The sequence below is a fragment of the Phoxinus phoxinus genome (genome assembly GCF_949152265.1).
Source record: "Phoxinus phoxinus genome assembly, chromosome: 16".
Lineage (NCBI taxonomy): Eukaryota > Metazoa > Chordata > Actinopteri > Cypriniformes > Leuciscidae > Phoxinus > Phoxinus phoxinus.
The window spans coordinates 27,981,655-28,002,404 of NC_136891.1; the positions used below are offsets into that span (position 1 = coordinate 27,981,655).

The window sequence follows — 20,750 nt, forward strand, 5'->3', positions numbered from 1 at the left end:
AGGCTGTGCAAGTTAACACATCTTGAATCCACATGTGTAGGGCCACATCTATATTTAGGACAATAGAAAGCAATCCTTGGCTTTTCATAAAAAGCTTTTCATAAGATCCAAACTTGACAAATAAGAGGACAATGATGACTGCAAGTTAAATTACTTTATAGAGCTGGTAAGTCCCGCCCCTTCCGCTAACCCCGCTGCAGTGTTGGGCAGTAACGCGTTAGAAGTAACGCGTTACTGTAATCCCATTACTTTTTTCAAGTAACGAGTAAAGTAAGGGATTACAATTGCAAAAACAGTAATTAGATTACTGTTACTTTCCCATAAGGAGGCTACGTTACTGCGTTACTGTGATGTTGTTTCGTTAGACTGTCTCGTGAGTCGTGGCTTAATTTGAGCCGGAACACGCCCGACGTTGGATACGGAACCTTTTTTTTGGATCCGGCACCTCCTATGTCACTATGGAAAATTAATCGCCTAAATAAAATAAAAAAATACTATTTGTGTAGCCTAGTGTTCAATGTTGTTATCGATAGAGCTGCGCGAATGGGGTATTATTTATTTAATCCGCACGCGCATCACAAAACTCATCATCCGTAAATGCTGATGCGAGCCGCGAGAAAGCCCTTGTCTGTTCTAGAAAGGATGCAGCAAAGATATTTAATGCTAATGTATGAGACATAGGCCTACGCTGAGATTCATTCATTTATGAGGTGCGCGCTCTAGTTAACAATGAAAGTGAAAGTGAACGCGGCGCGCCGGCTCCTCCATGTCACGGTTATTGTCTGCTATATTTGCCTTGTATTTGTTAAATACATGCAAATGGTTGATGAAACATTTATTAAAATAAGATACAAAAATAATTTAATTTATACAAAACGAAATTAACTTTAAAGAAAGGATTTTAACAATGCAATGCAAGTGAACGCGGCGCGCTACCGCCTCAATGCACGGTTATTATATTGTCTGCTATATTTGCTTTTTATTTATTAAATACATGCAATTGGTTGATGCAATATTTATTAAAATTAAGATACAATTTATACAAAACGAAATTCACTTTAAAGAAAGGCTTTCTACAAAGGAAAACTCCATTAAATGGTAAAAACATGTCTGACGATTTACAAAAACAAAACGAATCTGCTCTTTAATGTTAAAAGACGTAACTGTTAATAATTTGGAATACAGTCATGAGAGACTTTCATTTTAATTAGTTTATTGCTGTATTTTATTTGAATCTAATAGAATAGAGGATTTTACAAAAAAATATTTGCATTTTATATGCTGGAATATGCAGAAATATAAGTTAACAGAAGAAGGAATTTGTGTATTTCGTTAAAATATGGTGGACTCTGCAGAAATTGGTTAAATGTTCAACATTTTTCTTCAAGTCTGAGACTGTTGCATTTAATAAAATTTTTGGTTGATGCAATGTGCATAAAGTTAAAATATTGAAACTAATTAAACAAGTTTTAAAAAAGAGAATGTTTAATTTGATTCAATTTTAGATGATGGAATATGCAGAAAGAATATAATTAGGCTGAAAGGTCTGCTTTTATAGCATTTTCAGGTCGTGCATCATGTTTTTGAAGTAAAGTAACTAGTAAAGTAACTAGTAAAGTAACTAATTACTTTTGAAAATAAGTAATCAGTAAAGTAACTGGATTACTTTCTTGGAGAAGTAATCAGTAATCAGTAACTAATTACTATTTCCAAGTAACTTGACCAACACTGCCCCGCTGGACCTCTAGGTTGAAAAATCGTCAATGCAAGTGAATGAGAGAAAATAATTATTTTCTAATCCCGTTTGAATTTTGCAATGAATGTGAACATATGTTGTCTGTGAATTTTTTATATAATTTTTCGTGTAAAGAATGCTACAATTTAGCGGGTATAATTTTCATACGGTTAGACTTTGTGTGAGGGCACTTTGTGGACTACAACTCTTCACTGCTTTTGACACGTTTGATATACGTCACCACCACTAGCACACGGATCCCGCTAAACATGCCTGTGTCTAGAAGAAAGAACAGCCTGTTTTGTTTGAATGGTGACATTTGGGTACAAAACACACAGGCATCTCGATCTAATTCCTTAGATTATCGCACCGTGATTTGTGGAGGGAAAATGTGTTATGCGGTGACGTCACATATGCGGCGTGTAGTCTTTCTCGTTATGTCTATTCTACAACTGCCAGCTAAAGAATCATACAATATACTGTCAAACTCGTTACATGAGAAATTATATAAAAAATTCACAGACAACATATGTTCACATTCATGGCACAATTCAAACGGGATCAGAAAATAATTATTTTCTCTCATTCACTTGCATTGATGCTTTTTCAACCTAGAGGTCCACTTGGAGTTTTACGGATGGGCGGGACTTACCAGCTCTATTGGGTCAATGGGTGTTTACAATAAATAATATGGGGGGGGGGGAAAGTGTTAAAAGATGTAAAATATATTGGAAATGCAATCTTTGTATCGTTTTGTAAAATGTAAAAACAAAATAAAATAAAAAAATATAATTATTCTAATATATTAAAATGTTATACATGAAAACTGATTTATTAGAATATACTAAATATACCCTACTATATATATTATTATTTTTTTGAAGAAGAAACAAACAGCGTGCATCTGAAGTGTGAAGGCTGAAGGAAATAATCTGAAGAAAATAATTCACCATTTATCAGCTTTAATACATCGGCTAAATTTTCTTATTGGGCCGATAACGATATACAGATATGGTGGCCGATATATCGTGCATCCCTATTTTATACCCCATTTTTTTTAAATACATTGATACATTTAAACCAAAAAAGACTTTCATATCATTGACCCTATTGGCATTCTATAATAAACTCAATAGTCCAAGACTAGCCTCTCATGTTTGACATACTTTCCAAAAATGCAGTGTGAACAACTGCTATAAGAACAATGTGTGTACGACAGAATCCACTGTGTAGCAACATCTGCCACTCAAGCCCAGCAGCAGAAGGGCCATCAGCTGTCTTAACGGCTTTGCATTTGGGTGTGGAGACATAAACAACACATGGTTTGAACAACGAATACTCAACGCTCACAACTTTGAATCCGTTAACCAGCAAGACTTAGAGAGGCGTGCAGGCGTGCAGGTGTGTGCAAACACCTGTGAGGCATTTCAGCAGAGATAAAGCGAGTTTGCCCTGTGGGCCAGGGAAGATGATTCTGATCACAGATGGCTGCCCCGAGGTCACTGCGAAATGTATTGTGGGAAAACGTTCCAGCAATTCCAGATACAAACCTGACGGAAGATTTACTATTATTCTAGGAAAAAACTAAGAAACGAGGAATGAGGAACTTAGGGGAAAAAATAAAGCGAATGAGAGAAAGTGTTTTCAAATAACTTCGGTGGAGATATAGACGCTCCTAGCCAAGTCTTCCATTGAGTGGGCGAGTCTGGCACCGATGCCCCTTCCCCGCCTGTCGGTCACCAATATAAATCGACACAGCTGGAGTACAGCTGAACGTAACGCCCCTCCGCCAGTCCGTTGCCACAGTGGAATTCCCAGCTGCCCCTCCCTGGAATTAGAGTCGCTCCAATCCCAACTATACAACTTAAATCTCTATGAGTTTTACATGTTAATACTGTATGTTTCGTCCTCAGGAAAACTTTAGCAATGCAACAGCGGTAAACATGCAAGATGCAGTTTGAAGGAGAAGAAATAAATACTTTTATTCAGCAAGGATCCACTAAATTGTTCAAAAGTGACAGTAAAGGCATGTATCACGTGACACTGAAGACTGGAGTAATGGCTGCTGAAAATTCAGCTTTGCCATCATGTAAATGTAATGTAAATAAACATTTTATAATATATTAAAATAGAAAAATTCTATTTCACAACTATACTGTATTTCTGATCAGATAAATGCAGCCTTGGTGAGCATAAGAGACTTCTTTCAAAAACATTTTTTTTAAATCTTACTGACCAACCATCAACATCATCAGCTCATCCAGCTGATCCGTTACTCGCCCAGCAGTCAACGTCTGGTTGCACTTACTAACATCCTGCATACCAACAGGAGCGATCTGGTTGGGTGAACTCTGAGATCATCCCTCACTCCATGAAAGACCCGGCATTCCTTCCCCTCTGTGTTGTGATATCACAACATGTGCCCTGTGGTAGAAACCTGTGGCCCTGGAGTACACCGAGACTCCTTTAACCTGCTGTCCTGAAACTCGACGCTACAACGCTAGCTCAGATTCTCGTCTAACCTCTGGCTGACTCCATGCTGATGATAAAATAACCTTTAACAGCATTCGACCATAAGGCTAGCATCAAAACAGTTTGACTCTTGAGTAATCAGTGTCTCTGATAAGAGGAATGCCAGAGGCGCAGTTATCGACATTGTTTGTGTTCACACTTAAAGGGATAGTTCACCCAAAAATGAACATTAGCCCATGATTTACTCACCATGAAGCCATCCTAGGAGTATATGACATTCTTCTTTCAGACGAATACAATAGGAGTTATATATTAAAAAATGTTCTGGCTCTTCCAAGCTTTATAATGGGAGTCAATGGGTATATTTTTTTGGGAAGTCAATCAAAGCCCATCCATCCGTGATAAAAATGCTCAAAATGGCTCTGGGGGATTAATAAAGGCCTTCTGAAGTGAAGTGATACATTAATGTAAGAAAAATATCCATATTTAAAACTTTATCGAATAAAATAACTAGCTTACGGCAGACGGCCACACGCAGGAGTAACCCTTGAACTTGACACACAACGTAATGTCGAACGCGGTTGCCCAGCCCTGTTTGTTTAAACCCGATCCGCGAGAGGCGTCAAAGCTTACGCTACTCCTACATACATCGCATCAAGTGTTACTCTTTTGGCGTAAGTTGACTTGCGTACGGCCGTCTGCCGGAAGCTAGTTATTTTAGTCGATAAAGTTTCAAATATGATATTTTTCATACACGAACGCATCGCTTCACTTCAGAAGGCCTTTATTAACCCCCGCAGAGCCGTTTCGACCATTTTATCACGGATTACTAATATATATATATTTTTTAAGTATCACAAAATATTTAATTTATTTAATTGTTTATGCTATTAAAATAATTTTAATATATTATAAAGAAATTCTATATTTTCTACAAAAATACTGATTAAGAATTTATTTCTTTATTGCTCGGTAAAATGAGAAACCTCTCAGTGCCATAACTCTAAAAAGGCCGGTAGACAACAAACCGACATCAAAGAACTAGCGCAGTCTGCAAAAAGTTACACTTGAACACCGCAAAAACTACAGCCGGCGGCCAAAAGCATGTACTGTACATTCTGCACCTGCGTGAGAAACTATAACTGTCCACAACAGCAGATGACAGTAATCTGTGTTCATCATTCAGAAAAGGGAATTTGAACTAGGAATGCTAATATACAAACCATAAAAAAGCAGTGTTCATTTACTATTTTGAATATAAATCATGCCGATTAGTTTGTCTCATAATATTTAGGCTGCTACATATGACCATATTGTTATGAAAATTTTGGGGAAATGGTCTGCTTTGAAAATATGGAAGATGTAGGTCAATTTATGAGTGCCTTCTTTGTGTGCCCTCTTGTCTTTGTCATTTGCTTGCTTTGTCGCTTTCATTTTTCTTTCCATGCACTGGTGTAGAAAGCTGACAGCCAATCAGAGTGATCTCTTTTCCCGGCGGTCCAACGCCGATTCAACATGCTCAATCAGCCAACCAAAGCTCACCGACTGCCCGACGTTGGCTAATGGCCGACTGTCGGCTTGGTGTGTACCGGCCCTAAGGGTCTGTGTGTACTGTGGTGTACTGTAGGTCAACACAGACTGGGAGGATTTTGAGTTTTCGAGTCAGATATGGTCAATCCAGCCTGTCTTTGTTTTTTGTCATGCCCAGTCTTTGGAAATCTATGCTGTGGTTTATTCCAAAGTGGTGATTGGAGAGCTGCATTGCAATTGGCCCTGACCAGAGAAAGGTAGTTATGGCTGGAACTGCAACAGTAAGAGACAAGGAAATGAATGAGGATTCAATGCACATACAAATTACCTCGATTTTCACCAAAGTCGAATAGATAACCGTTACCAAGTCTGACATTCTCACAGTCATCAGACAAGCACTAAGACAAACGGTTTTTAAGATACTAATAATGCAAATTCAATCACCGTTTAACATTTGGCATCTATTTAAAGGGATAGTTCACTTTAAAATTAAAATTCTGTCATCATTTACTCACCCTCAAGTTGTTTCAAACCTGTATTAATTTATTTCTTCTGCTGAACACAAAGAAAGATATTTTGAAGAATGTCAGTAACCAGACAGTAGTCTGTACCCATTGACTTCCATAGTATTTTTTTTTCCTACTATGGAAGTCAATGGGTAAAGACTACTGTCTGGTTACTGACATTCTTCAAAATATCTTTCTTTGTGTTCAGCAGAAGAAATAAATTAATACAGGTTTGAAACAACTTGAGGGTGAGTAAATGATGACAGAATTTTAATTTTAAAGTGAACTATCCCTTTAAGCAGACCAAATTTCTCTTTGGTACATTTTGATAGACAAACTGCTAATCTAATAGTTGTGTCTAAATTGAGTAATTAGCAGTCAGGCGAAAAGTGCGAGCAGACACCAGTGTTTGCATAAAATATATCCATATATGTTCTGTCACAAGAAATAACTTCTTTTCAGTTTGTTAACAAGATATATTGGTCATACATACGCTATTTAGATTCACTCATAGTTTATTGCATTCACATATTGCTGTTTTACAGTCCAGATTACAAACTGAAACCGAAGGAGTTATGACTCGACACACAATATAATCTCGTCTTTCTACCTATCCAGCTGACACAACAAAGGCGATCATGTGACCTGACTGCTTTGCATGAAATAAAAAACAAACCACCACTCCGCCATGTGACTGCCACAGGGGTCGCCGCTTAATCTTTTACAGGCGGATTATGATTAAGCAATAAGTAATTACTGCTGATGCAAAAGACTAAAAATGCGATAAAGGCTGCGTACAGTATGTGCCTGCAGCATTAGAGCGAAATGCAGTAGGGTCGAGAGTTTACTGTAAATCACTTCCTTGTTGTTTTCCTTGAGAGGTGCAAGGTGTACTTAGCTGGAAGACATATGAGCAGGAACAAGCAGTCTGAAGAATTTACTGAGACATATTTGAGACTTCACACACAGATACTATCAGGAGAATCAGAAATGATCTACTGACTGACTAATTGTTCCATTTAGTAATCCTAAAAACACAGAGCTCAAAAAGAAATATGACCAACATCTGATTACCTTGTCCTTCAAACATGAACCCTGTTGTTATGTCTCAAACAAAATGGAAAGAATGTCAACAATAAATGAGCCACCAGAAAAAATTAGTCAGTCCAAAGAAGATAAACAAGAAGTGGGGGAAGAAAGAAAAACACTTTTATGACATGTCACAGCTGACATGTCACACAACCATGGGTTGAAGAGTAACTATAGCTAAAAGTATAGCGTTATTACTGCGAGACTATTTTAATATGAACGTAGCTACTGTTACCCTCCAAGTTACCTTTCACTGTTTTTCATCATGCACAGTCTATTGCACACATAGCAAGGCTAAGCACAGCTAGGCTAAGCAGTACTCGGAGTCGGTTTGTTTGTAAACATGAAAAGAGTCCCGAGTCCCTGTGAATTGCCAACATGTTCTTTGAAGTGTAATATTTTGCAGTGCAAGTTTTTTCTAGTTGTATTTCATAATAAAAAAGTCAATTTTACAATGGAAAAAGTATTTTTTTGTTTCCGAGTTAAAAGCCATGAACTAAACCAACACATTAAATGAGGTGAATCACAACATTACTTTGATTTGAAGCAAAAAAAAAAAAAAAAAAAAAAAACGAGACAAAAAGACAAAAACGGCTTTAATGGGAAAGAACTATCCATGCTACCCATGAAGCACTGTGAATGAGATTCTCTGATAATTGGAGATTTCTCTGCAGACTCATGGGTAATGTAGTGTTTCTGCAAGAATTTCCACTGTTGAACACGATTATTTAAAAGAAAAGTAGAAATAATCAAGGCTGATGGCTTCAACAAAAGCATACACAATCGGTTAACAACCTCGTAGCTCACAGTAAGCGTGCCTTTTAAGGTTTAAAAGTTATCACTCAAAATCAATTGTCCTATGGAGAAAACGAATGAGATTTTTACTTTCGGAACACGACTGTTGTACTCCATACTGTGATTTACATTTAATAATTTAGCAGACGCTTTTATCCAAAGCGACTTACAAAATGAGGAGAACAATATAAGAAATTAAACCAACAATATTGCGACTGTAATAGTGCTGTGACAAGTCCCAGTTAGTCTAGCACACTTCACATAGCTTAGCAAGGTGTGTTTTGTTTTTTAAATACATAAGTGTTAGTATTACTGTGTGAAGTGTAGACGAAAAAGATGCATCCTCAGCAGTTTCTTGAAAATGTACTCAGCAACTGGGGTTGAGTTAGGCAGGTCATTTGACCAGCATGGAACGGTCAAGGTAAAGGTCTGTGAAAGTGACACATAGCTCATAGCTTGCAAGGTTACAGTTTCACAGTAGCTTCCACAACACTTGACCACACTGTCCAGAGAAGGAAGTTTAAGCATTTCACGTGTACTTGAATTACTGATCTCACAAGTATAATTTTCTTTGTCATTATCAAAAAGCACATTTTCAGTGGACAAAATGTACAAGTATGCGTGATGTTACTAAGCATTTTTCACAAGAATTCAGACCTTTTGTTTGTTTGTGTAAATCCCTTGACATTACCACTCCCCATTTTAATTGTCACAAAGGAGATTACTGTTGATCGTCACCGTAAGCCCACTGGTCTTCGTGTCGGTACAGTAACTGCATTTATCTTCCAACTCGGATCACCTTTGGCCCTGCTGAGGCTTTAACTTCCCCGTGGGCCTGTCCTGACAGGCCACATTCCGCACATAGTCAGCCGAACTCTGCACAGCGCCACTGCCATCTCATCGTGCACACTCTTGTCACTCGTCCCGTGTCCTCAGGGCACTAATGGTAATTGGGTTCAAGCCTGAGTTCGAATCAAACACCCATTAGACTGCTTCTGTTGCTTTTATGTCACATCTTCCTTGAAAAAGACAATGCTGTTTGAACAAAGGCCGTTTCACGCCACACGCACAGGTAGAAAACGCAACAGAACATTTACTTTGCACTTTCTATGAAAAAGAGAGACATACTGTATTTTGGCTATTACATTGAGTCTGAACTGCCATACATTAAAAAATGGTTATCAGGAATGCATTGAGAATTATTTTCTTTAATTTACATGAGGAAAGAGATTGCATGTACAATACATACTCATGCCATTTAATCTACATAAAATAGAATGAACAGTTTAAATCATCTGGGTTCAGTCAGATTTACTGAAAATGGCTGTTTTTGTGCCACAAGCCTCTTATTTTTATGTATCCGTTTACAGATTTCATTATATACTGCCGTATGTATTGTGACTCAACTTAAAGAGATTATCACACACACCCAAGTCATTCTAAACCAACTAGAGCAACACTACAGCTGCAGACAAAGGGAGGAGATACAGTGACATTTAGTGCGTGTTGTTTGGTTTTGAGATCAACATTAACATCCTTCCAGTCAGTCAGGTCATCAGGATGAAAGGGAAATGAAAGAAAAAAAGTTGAATGACCGGAATGAGAGCCATGTGTCAGGACATATCAGGTGTTCATTCATCCACTGTGACAGGCTGGACTCTCTTCACCCCATCAGGAAGGCCTGTACAAAACAAGACCATTTCTGTCCCACTGTTTCTGCATTCCCTTTTCTCTCTCTCTCTCCATCCATCTTTTCATTTATTTTCTCACCTCTTACTCAGCAAAAACGAAGTGCACTTTATCAGATAACTTGGCTGAAGTGATGCCCAGATTAGCTAGGGAAGACTTTATATAATACACAAAGGATGCAGCAGAGGACGCGTCTGCCACAATTTACAGTTCTCATAAAATAAGAATAAAACATTAAAATTTTAACTACACACTGCAACAACTGCCGCAGTGCCAGTTAAAGCACAATAAACGCTTGCGATTCCAGTCCAACAGTGTCTGCACCAATTCACAGATGTATTTTTTTATCAATTAAAATGAAATCCATAAATGTAAATAATTAATAAATAAACAACATAATAAAAGATAAAATAGCACTAGTACATAAATACTACATGTAGCCACACTTTCAAAAATGTTTAGATGAGTTATTGTAGGCAATGTTTACATTCAGTTGCCTGGATGTTACATCACTGTATCCAACGTATCCTCAACAAGATCCTTTCTGGGGTGCGTCCTGGCCTGGGACAGTTCTGGGAGTGACTAGCAAATCAGATTTTCTCTCAGAATGCTGACACCAGGGCATTCAGGGGTATAGCAGCTTTTTACTATGTACTGGCCATGTATTAATCTGCTTTATGGCTGTAAGAATGCCATTTCACTTGTCTGAACCATTTAGTTATTATTAATGCAATTCTGCAACTAAAGAGTATTCACACTGATTAAATCGCAAAGGTCACAGAATCGTTGGTTGCTAGCAGGAGTTGCTACTTTATTTCTGTTTTCATTGCCACTGATAGTCGCTGCATTCATTGGCCATTTGCATAGTCATCCTCCGCTCAACTTAGATGCATTGTCAATGGTTGATGTTGCTAATGTCACTATAAATAACCCACTGTCATTGAAAAAGAATAGCTTCCACTCAATTTGTCGCTGCAAATCGATGTAAGCGTGAACAGCCATTAAGTAATGGCCACTATACATTGATATCATTGAGCAGCAAATTGAGCAGTGATGCCTCGCTGATAAAAGCTTTTGTGGTCAATAAATACTGTATACAACTCTCAATTAAAAGAAAAGGGGTCAAACCAAGCCTAGAAATCGAGAAATAATGGACATGTTCCAATTTACAATGTCAGTTCTTGCCATCCTCCAAGTCTACACTAAGATGAATGGGATTGCTGGGTAATATTCCACTGTCAAGTCCACAAAAGTTAGCAAAAAGAGTCACAAAGGAGCACTTTTCTGAACATAAAATGACAAATGGGACATACGGTCTTGTGTTCTTCACAAATGAGCAAAAGTGAAGGTCATGAAGCCAGGCCACATCAAATGTGTCATTTGGGATGTGGCCAACGTTTAGTCCAACACATCTCGCACACCGATAAGTTCGTAATGCTGATCGCACCTAAAATAGCTTCTTAAATCAACATTGTGGAGAGGAGCACTGGGGACTGGCATTGAGTGCTTCCCCAGCATGAGGACTCTCAGACCTGAGAGTGAGATATAGACTGAAGCTTTCTAAAGAGGTGTTGAGTAACTACGTTTGTGAGAAAAGCCCTTTATTAATCATGAGGGTGGTGGTAGCTATCAGGCTAACCGCTCTGTCTCCCCCTCATGTTTTAATAAACACGGTATCTGGATGGAAGAGCGGAGAGAGCTTCATGGCGTTGGCCAGGCAGGGATTCCTTCGAATTGAACCCAAAGCTGGGGTTCAGATTCCACACTCCCTCCTGTCAGGGGTAATTTAGAAGGAAAAACAGGAGGAGAAGATGAAGAGGTTGAATAGCTGCTCCCCCTTGCAGACAGCCTGTCAAACATGTTCTACAGACAATGAGACCACCATCCCCCCTCTCAACACTTGCACAAACGGCATACACAAGAACACACACACACACACACCAGTCAAAAGCATGAGCATTCCTCTCCACACCGACACTCCCATCTGAGAGACCAGGCTAAATTGGGTTTAACAGAATGGTGATCATTTTATCAGGGGTTCACTATCTACCCTGGCCAAAAAACAATCCTAAACCATGTTAAACCAGTTAAATTCAATTTACTGGTATCTATCTAATCATATTAATTTAGATATTTATTTTTCCTCGGGATGCACAATATACAAAATTAAAGTTTTTAATCAAAAACTGAAAATGCCCCTCCCCTCTGAATTGGAGGACCTTCCCTGATGACGTAGGTTTGACGGTTTTGGTGTCTGCTTAACATTCGTAACCACGCCCCTCCAACTGACAGTAGACAGGCTGAATGAAACACCTACTTTTCTAGATCCAATCAGGTGATAGTTGGAAAAAAAGCCACGCCCACTATTTTTCCTCATTTAGTATTCCGTTTCTCTCGGAAATACGTCACAACACTGAGATAAAGTCGGTTGCAACTTCCGGTTCACGCGGACTTTAATAACATGCTTTTACTCCAAACTCACTTCATAACGACAGTTGTGCATCCTTCTGTGAGATGATGTGGCTTCTTATACAGAATTAGCCAGTTGTGTGTTTATTAGTCATGTTTAAAAGCGTTTCAATCTTCTGTTTATTGAGCTACAGATAGAATGATCCCCGATAGGGATTTCCTGGAATGATGTGCGTTTATCGAACTTCTGCGGCGGGGAATATTTGGCGTGTCTGCGCGACAGCGGTCTCTGGTGTTCAGATGGAGCAGCGTTATTACCGATCAGCCGTGCTGCACTGACAAGCTGCGCATAAAATAACCGCAGCCTTTGCCAAATCGCGTGCGGTTTCATGGCGATTAAAGGAGAACTCCGGTCAATTTTAACATTGAGCACAATTTTTAGTAAATTTGGAGTGCTGTCAATACAGAGAACAGCAATAAAAATCGGTGTTGCCTACACAGTGTTATCCTCTTTTAAAAATTTGCACCCTATTGACTTGAATGGGGCAAGTTTTAAACCTGCTTTTATCCTCTTAACATCCTTGATGGGTCATTACAAGTGCCCAGCCATGTTGAGTGATTCCTATGATCATCACACGCGTGAACTCGACAGTCGACTACTGTGGACTTCGACCGAAAACAGGAAGTAAATACAGGTATGTGCGCTTGTTGAATTAACATAATTTTTATTAATATCTTTCACATCTAATGCAGTCAGATTCACCGTGTTCACTCTGAAGGAATCACTCAACATGGCTGGGCAACACCGATTTTTGTCGTTGTTCTCTGTATTGACAGCACTCCAAATTTACTAAAAAATTTAGCTCAATGTTAAAATTGACCGGAGTTCTCCTTTAATTGTGCAGCCCTAATATGCTGAATATTGCTTGTCATGTAATGGCAGTTAAAGTTAATCTTAAAGGATTAGACCAAATTAAATCTGTTCATCATAAAAAGTGATTGTGTCTCTTCAGAAAATTTGGACTAAACCGCTCAATTAATATGGTTTCGTTTTACGATCTCTTTATGAACTTTTTGAATCGTCAAATTGGTAGTTGCATAGAGTGTCAATGGAGGGACTGAAATGAGGGCGAGTAATTGATGACAGAATTTTCATTTTTGGGTGAAGCCTATAAGTTACATATACTTAAAGTTAAACTACTAATAATTAAATAACTATGTTTTAAATACATTTTAAATAAAATACTGTGGTACTTTTTACTGTACAACCCACCTTGATAGGCCTATCCCCCACCATGTATTTTCGAGAAATTCAGATTTTACGTTTCACTGTTCTGGTGAAAAATGAGTCAATGTAACCCACAATGAGCTCAACGACAGCAGGCAACATGTTTGCAGATGGAAGTCTGAACTTGCCTCGGCCTGGGGGCCATGAGAGTTGCGTTGGACCTGGATAAGAGAAGGAAGGAAGGAGTTCAACAGAGAGATACCGGTGAACTCTGAGACCCTGAATGACAGGAATAACACCTGACTCAGAAATATGGCGGCTCGCTGACTCCATTGACCACTGTGAATGTTAATTGGATCCTAGTACACTTCCCTCAAGACTAGAGACTTCCTTAACGAAACGTAATTTTCGCTGAAACAAAGATGAGTCAGATATATGCACTCATATATATGACGAGAAATATGTTTTATGCACTTACTAGCCATCTTCTTCCATTCGCCAAAAACTAAATCACTATACACTTTCAACTTAAATACAACACAAGACAGACACAAAATAATCATACATTTAGTAATGTATGTCAGAGAATTATGTTACAGAGCTGACACGTGTAACAAACGTTGCGCTGAGGATGCTACCCATCCCTCCCTTGCCCTGCTGTTGCCATGGCAACCCGCACATGTATTACCGGCCTGCATTAAACCCTCTTTTTCTTGCACTAATCCAAGGACAACCACAAATAATTATGAATTTACATTTGATGACTTCTACCTAGCAATGCTCATATGAGCCAGTGAAATAAGAATCTGTCAGCTTAATTAAATGAGATCCAGCAATCCATAGGGTGAGCCACACCTTCTTATTAAAAACCATTTAATATTTAAACGAGCCATTAGCATATGAGAGAGTTGATAGGTCAGCAGAAATCCCACTTAATATCAGCCCGAATGTTCACATTAATTACGAACGACACCTCTCAGATCTCTACAGCCAAAAGATGGCAATTCATCAAATAATAAAAAGGTGAAAAAAAGGACGAGAGAGAAAGCTTCAGAGGCTGCTGCATTGAAACCATAACTGCCTCAATCTTACCCTAGATACCTCTGAGGGTGGGGTAGTGCAGAATTTTAAACCAAAAGATACAGTAAAAATGTATCACTTATGCTGTACTACTAAAGCAAAAAACCAACTGGTTGTCCTTTCAGCACAACCCTTGAGAGAGAACGCAGCCAGACACACTCAAGACAAGCAATACAGTGAGGAAATCTCTACAATTTGTGATAAGGCGATGAGAGCAGTTCGCTTTCAAGGTGATCTCCGTTCTCACCAACCTCCTTATCCCCGCTCACCCAGTCCAGTCACATTAAAATGTGCCTACGACCCTCATTTATTATTAGTACGCATAATTTGCATGATTAAAGGTCAGCCACATGCCTTGTCACATCAGCCAGAGCTCACGGGTTGAAGCCGGTGGACAGGCTAGCATGTTATCAGCACTGCAGAGCCGTCCACGTCCACACCGCTCAGTGAGCGAATGCACACCTGCCCTTAAAGGCTTTACGAGCTATTAAAACAGCTCAGCTGCCGTCACAGCTAAAGAACAACACAGGGAAATAAAAATCGCAAAAATCAAACCACAACCGTTCATTCAGAATGTCATGAGACGGAAAGACCTCTGCTTGTGTTAACTTACCCTTTATGCCTTCGCTTACGGTCCGTTTAATGTTACATCCCTCAAGAGGAAACAAGTCTGGCTCCAGGAGAGCAAAGGCTCTTCTCTAAAAGGCTTGAAAAGCATGTAAATTCAAGGTTGTCACTTTGGTAACCGGAGTCATTCTGAACATAAACGTGCTGTAGATCAGTCCCAGAATGCCTCCATATCAGACAGCGAGAGCAATCCTCCTCGGCTCACCGGTAAACACACATGCGGCGTCTCCCTGCTGTTCAACAGCCTATCTCATACAAATGCTCCACCACCCCCTTGTCTTTTCCTTTCTCTCTCTCTCTTAGAACGCAGGCACAGATGTTACTATCAACAAGCCATGCCTCTTTTCAACACCCAGTCCTCTCATAGGACACAGAGTTTAGACTCCGCCCACTGCTCTTCACTCCTTCCCCCCCCCCCCTCTTTATATCTCTCATTGTGTTCTGCTGCAGCACTGTTTACAGTTTGTTTAGAGAAGGGCTGTGAAATGGACAACCCAGGTGTGTGTGTGTGTGTGTGTGTGGGGGGGGGGGGGGGGGGGCAGTTTAAGAGAGAGTGAAAGAGTCAATGAATCTGTGGTTTTAACAGGCTGAGCATCATCTAAACTCTTTTGTTCAGAGTATGTTAACAGATGTGTCCAGAGGACTCAAGCTAAAGGGGAAAAAATAGACAGCTGACACAAATATTCTGTAGGGGAAAAGTTTAATCAATCTCTTCTAGAGAAAGGGACCAAAAATAGGGAGCAGGAGAAATGTCAATGTCCCCTCCCCCTAATACCACCTGCCACTGCATTAGCAAGTTGCATATTGGTTTCCCGGGCTGTGACGTACTGAATTGGCGCAAAACTAAATAAAAACAAACAAATTCTAAATATATATACACAAATAAAATAAAAAAACATTTAGTCCTGGTCCGTTTAGCATTCACATTGGCATTTTAACACCGAACCTAAAGATAACGAACCTAAAGGCATAGGATACGTTTACAACCTGATTGGTCGGCTTTTTAATATTTGTATTTCGTGATGGAACTTACTGAACATCCAAAACAATGCTGTATGCTGTGCTCATTGTATGTGCATAGCGCATACATGATAGTATTTCAACCAGCTGAGAACTCATGAAGAGCTTATAAAATGTGTAAAGGAGTCAACGAAGATCTGCTGTGAGGGGATGCGGTTCTGATGCCTGTACCTACATCTGAATTGATTCCCTGAATCAACTGTTTGACCAACACTAACAAAATTCTTACTACTGAAGTTTATACATAGCGCTCTCATACACACAAGTAAGGAAAAATTCAGAAAGTCCAAAATCAATGCTTAAATATTATAGCGGCGGCAAAATCATCACAAATATATTGTGAGCAATCAATGTATTTCACTTAAACCATATGTATATGTAAGGGTTAATGCCCGACGAGGTGTCCATTGTCAGGTATTAATGGACGACGGCGAGGCGTGAAGCCCATTAATACCTGACAATGGACACCTGGAAGGGCATTAACCCGCTTATACCATGTTCACTTGCCAAATAACACCTTTTTAAAACATTAGTTTATATTTTAATTAGTTTTACAATCGAAATCTAATGGCTTTAGAACTCCTTTAGGTGTCCTACATGACTTTTTAATGGACACCCTGCAGCCAATCAGAATCGAGTATTCACCCAGACCATGGTGTAAATGTATATACACACACGTTGTAACACGGGACTGAAAGTTGTGTTAAACACCATTTCATGGTGGTGTTTACATTTCAAGTTCTCCGTCAAACCAAATTTTTCTCCCCCTTGCATTTGAATTTTTGTGAACTTCACCATGTCTTGCCCTACTTTGCAGCTTAATGCCAAACGCTTCAAGAATTTTCTTCTTCAATCAGCAGAAAAATGGATTAATAGATTAAATAGCAAATTGGGGGAAATCTGATGGTAGGGGGTGTAATATCTTTTGTTGGTGTTTGGCAGAGAAGACCATGTGGCAGCTGCAAACATACTAAACGTGGAGAGCAGGGAACAAAACACTGAAGCCACCCTCCCATGGAGCTTGTGGAAAGCTTGTCTGGAAGTACCCACAACCTCTGCTGACCCTGGATAATAACTGACGACAGCCTGAGCACAGTGAAGCGAGTGTGGTAGCTGTCAATCAACTAATAATTAAGACTGTGTCCTCTTCCCGTCTGTGCTAGTACTGTTTTTACGGTACTTAAGCATTACATGTACAGCTGTCTCTAAGCTAGAAATACACAAACACACACTGCTAAACAATATTACTTGCACACCACACATTCATGGCTTTGGAAGTGTAGACAGCCTACTTTATATGATTGTATTTGGTCCCTCCGGCAAAGTTTTTACTCTACTGTTTATTTCCACTTCATTAGGCTTGGTTAATAACTGACAATGTGTAAGGAATATGCTAACAGCTAGACTCAGTTCACCTGTTTAATCAACCACACGGTAACATGGCAGGCATCTGCTTCCCTCGCGAAAGCACCGCCGGCAGCTGCAATAACAGACGGACCCCATCCCATTCCCATCGGAATAGCCATGAGAGGGAGAGATCGAAGGAAAGCTTGACGAGGAGAGGGTGGACTATCGGGCTGGTAGCTTTTGAGCCAGGGTGCAGATCTTTTAATGTGGAAGTGATGTATGAATGGACATACAGTATGACCTGATCAAAACACAGGGCTTAAATACACATGAAATCTAATCAATGAAATGAATGACAGGTGCAATGACTCAAACAATCAATGAAAAACCATGGAAACAGAACTAAATCGCGTGACAACCCCACCCGACACAGAATACAATATTGGCCAATACAGATATCTAGGGATGCACCAATATTACAGATTCTGCGTAGAACAAATAATCCATTATTTTGTGTAAATATGTTAAAATAAAAATACTAAAAATTAAAATTAATAATTTTACAGTAAATGCAACACAAGCCTATATTGTACCAGTGTTGTTATTGTTAAATAAATAAGAAAAAAAGAAAGAATTTTTTTTAATATATATACACCGTTTTTTTTAAATGTTGTCTTAGCAACTAACTTAAGTTTAAAAATTTAAATTTAAAGTACTAAAATTACTAACTAAAATAAGTTTAATTTTAATAAGAAAAATTAATTAAAACAATTTAGAAACACTTTTATAAACAAAACTAATAAACTGTCAAAAAACATTAAATTACTAAGTAACAAATTGAAAACCTGAAAATATAAAACAAAAGCTCATTTAAAATGAATAAAAATGTAATATTAATATACATAATACTAAAATAAAAATGGATATTAATTTTAATATTTGTAAAAGATTCAATTTAACCGTTTTCGTAATTTTTAAATTATGACAAATAAAAGTCTCTCTTTTTTTACAATAAACATGATCACAAAAAAAACAATCTATTGTCCATTAACCAATATGGTTATTGTGCAGCCCAAGAATAGTGGAAAATTATTTTATAGACGAAAACTGTAAGGTCTAAATCAAGCCACTGAAATAAGCAGGAAGCTGCCCATTTTAAGCTACTTAACAATATTATCTGTTATTGTGGCTATGAAAAGGATTTGTTTTTGGAAATCTGCTTAAAATCAGCCAACCAAGAGAAGGGCAACTTGCACTTGATGCCTGTGCATGCCTCCATCCGATATGATGATGAGGGCTCTCGTTTCAGAACCACTTCACAATACATTTTATGTGACCGACATGGATGACTACACTGTTATCAATGATGACAAAACACATCATCATGATAACCTCAAACAGCTGGATTGCTGTCTTCTTCAGATGAAGTCATTGTACCACATAAAAATTCAGCATGTGATTCAGGATAACCCTTTAATTCAAAATAGCCATGTTTTTATTGGAATTCGGGATTAAAGAGCTGTGGCCAATTTAATTGTCGTACATGTTGTGTAGTGGAACACCTCCAGAAAATGTCAAATAGTAACATGCACCACAGTCTATTTAGTGTAGCGAAAAGGATCATTTAGCTCAGTTCCTATGATGCACAATTCGCTGCCAAAATCTGCAGCCGAACAGGCTCGGAGACTTGCCGTCAAAGCCGTAACGAGATCTCAATCTCCTCTCTCAGAGATAGACATCTCCTGAACACCCCGCACGCCTGCAGCACAATGCCATGTCTGGGCCGCAGCTGTGCAGACACAGACGGGTCGTTCTGTTTCTCTTTTATGGAGTTGTTTCCGCCTGTAAGTGAGCTGAATCAAAGTTATCTGATGGAGCTGTGCACAATTTGTTTGTTTTTTACCCTGTCTGGTAATCCCTTGTGACCTCTGGGAGTAATATACTTCATAAGGTGGTGAAACCATTTAAATGTGGTTGCACAAAATGTGAAACAAATGGATAATGAAAGGCTATCAAACCAGAGATATAGTACCATTAAGTTAGTTATCAATATTTCATTTATGTTTTCTGTTTTCATTTGAATTTCAGTCATTTTGTTGCATGTTTTAATTTATTTTTAAAAAAATGTGTATAGTTTTTATTACATTTTATTTCAGTTTCAGTTTTTTTTTTACGTCAAGTTAAAATAAATTAAAATGACAAATGTTCTCCCCGGCAACTAGTTAAAATAAAATCTGTTTTAAGTTTTTTTTTTTTTTTTTTTTTTGTATTTATGTTTTTTCAAGTAAAGAAAAACTTCTTAACTTTTTTTAAGCTCAACTGTCACAGAATGGAAAGCACAGGACTGTGGGATATCAAAGGCAGTGAAAGGCTACATCTATGCATCCTTGAAAAATGAATTAGATTAAGGTATTTTGGGAGACAGGAAGTGAACCTAGCATTGGATTCGGACGTGTTCTTAATGCCTTCCTACATTGGAAGGGAGCCTTCAAAAGCAGCATTTGATTTGAATAAATAATAATAAATAAAATAAAAACCATGACTTGATATTTGAAAACAATTCTAAAATAGCAAGCTCCATGTAAGAACAAAATGTTGTATGGACTGTGAATGTTTAACGTGGCATCAATTAAATATTTGATGCTGCAAAATGCGCAAATCTCACATTTTAGTCTAAACTCTAAGAAAAACTGTGCATGCATGCTGCTGTTTCATCCCAACAATTACACTCACACACGACAACCACATCTTCTAAAGGCATGGCCAATTTAAAATGTGCTATTCCCACAGAAACCGCAGATCCACTTCTCCCTGCCTTGAGAGACCCCTTCATATCACAAATTAAATGTTTGGAGAAAGGCTCTACCCACCCTCAACAAGCTTCTAATTACTTGTGGCATCATCAGATCAGCCTCTCATGGACTGTTCTCGATCACTCAGTCCTGTAATCTTCTGTCCTCCAGTCCTACTACAAGAACTTCAGAAAAAAGCATCACTCTCACTCACCAGAACAAGGGAATAGTTTTAAAATTGAGCTACCACACAAATTTTAGTCAGAAGTCAGAGCTTTCCTGTAGCTCAAACAGTAGAGCGTCGGTGCTTGCAACGCCAAGGTCATGGGTTTTATTCCCAGGGAGAGCAAGAACTGATAAGAATGTAAATGTGTACCTTGAATTGCAATGTTAGTCGCTTTGGATAAAATAGTCTGCCAAATGCATAAATG

At 38.5% G+C, this 20,750-nt stretch overlaps 1 protein-coding gene across 5 annotated transcripts in view; it reads right to left on the minus strand.

The window, feature by feature from the left end:
• Window positions 1-20,750, minus strand: part of daam1b (dishevelled associated activator of morphogenesis 1b) — a 78,554-nt gene that overhangs the window by 36,763 nt on the left and 21,041 nt on the right. For 2 of the 5 annotated variants that reach the window (XM_079583984.1, XM_079583981.1), the window contains exon 1: window positions 15,147-15,497. The exons of the other annotated variants lie outside the window; for them this stretch is intronic. The gene's annotated coding sequence lies outside the window, so the exon portion shown is untranslated. Of the gene's footprint in view, window positions 1-15,146; window positions 15,498-20,750 lie in introns of those variants that run through there. 5 annotated transcript variants of the gene reach the window in all.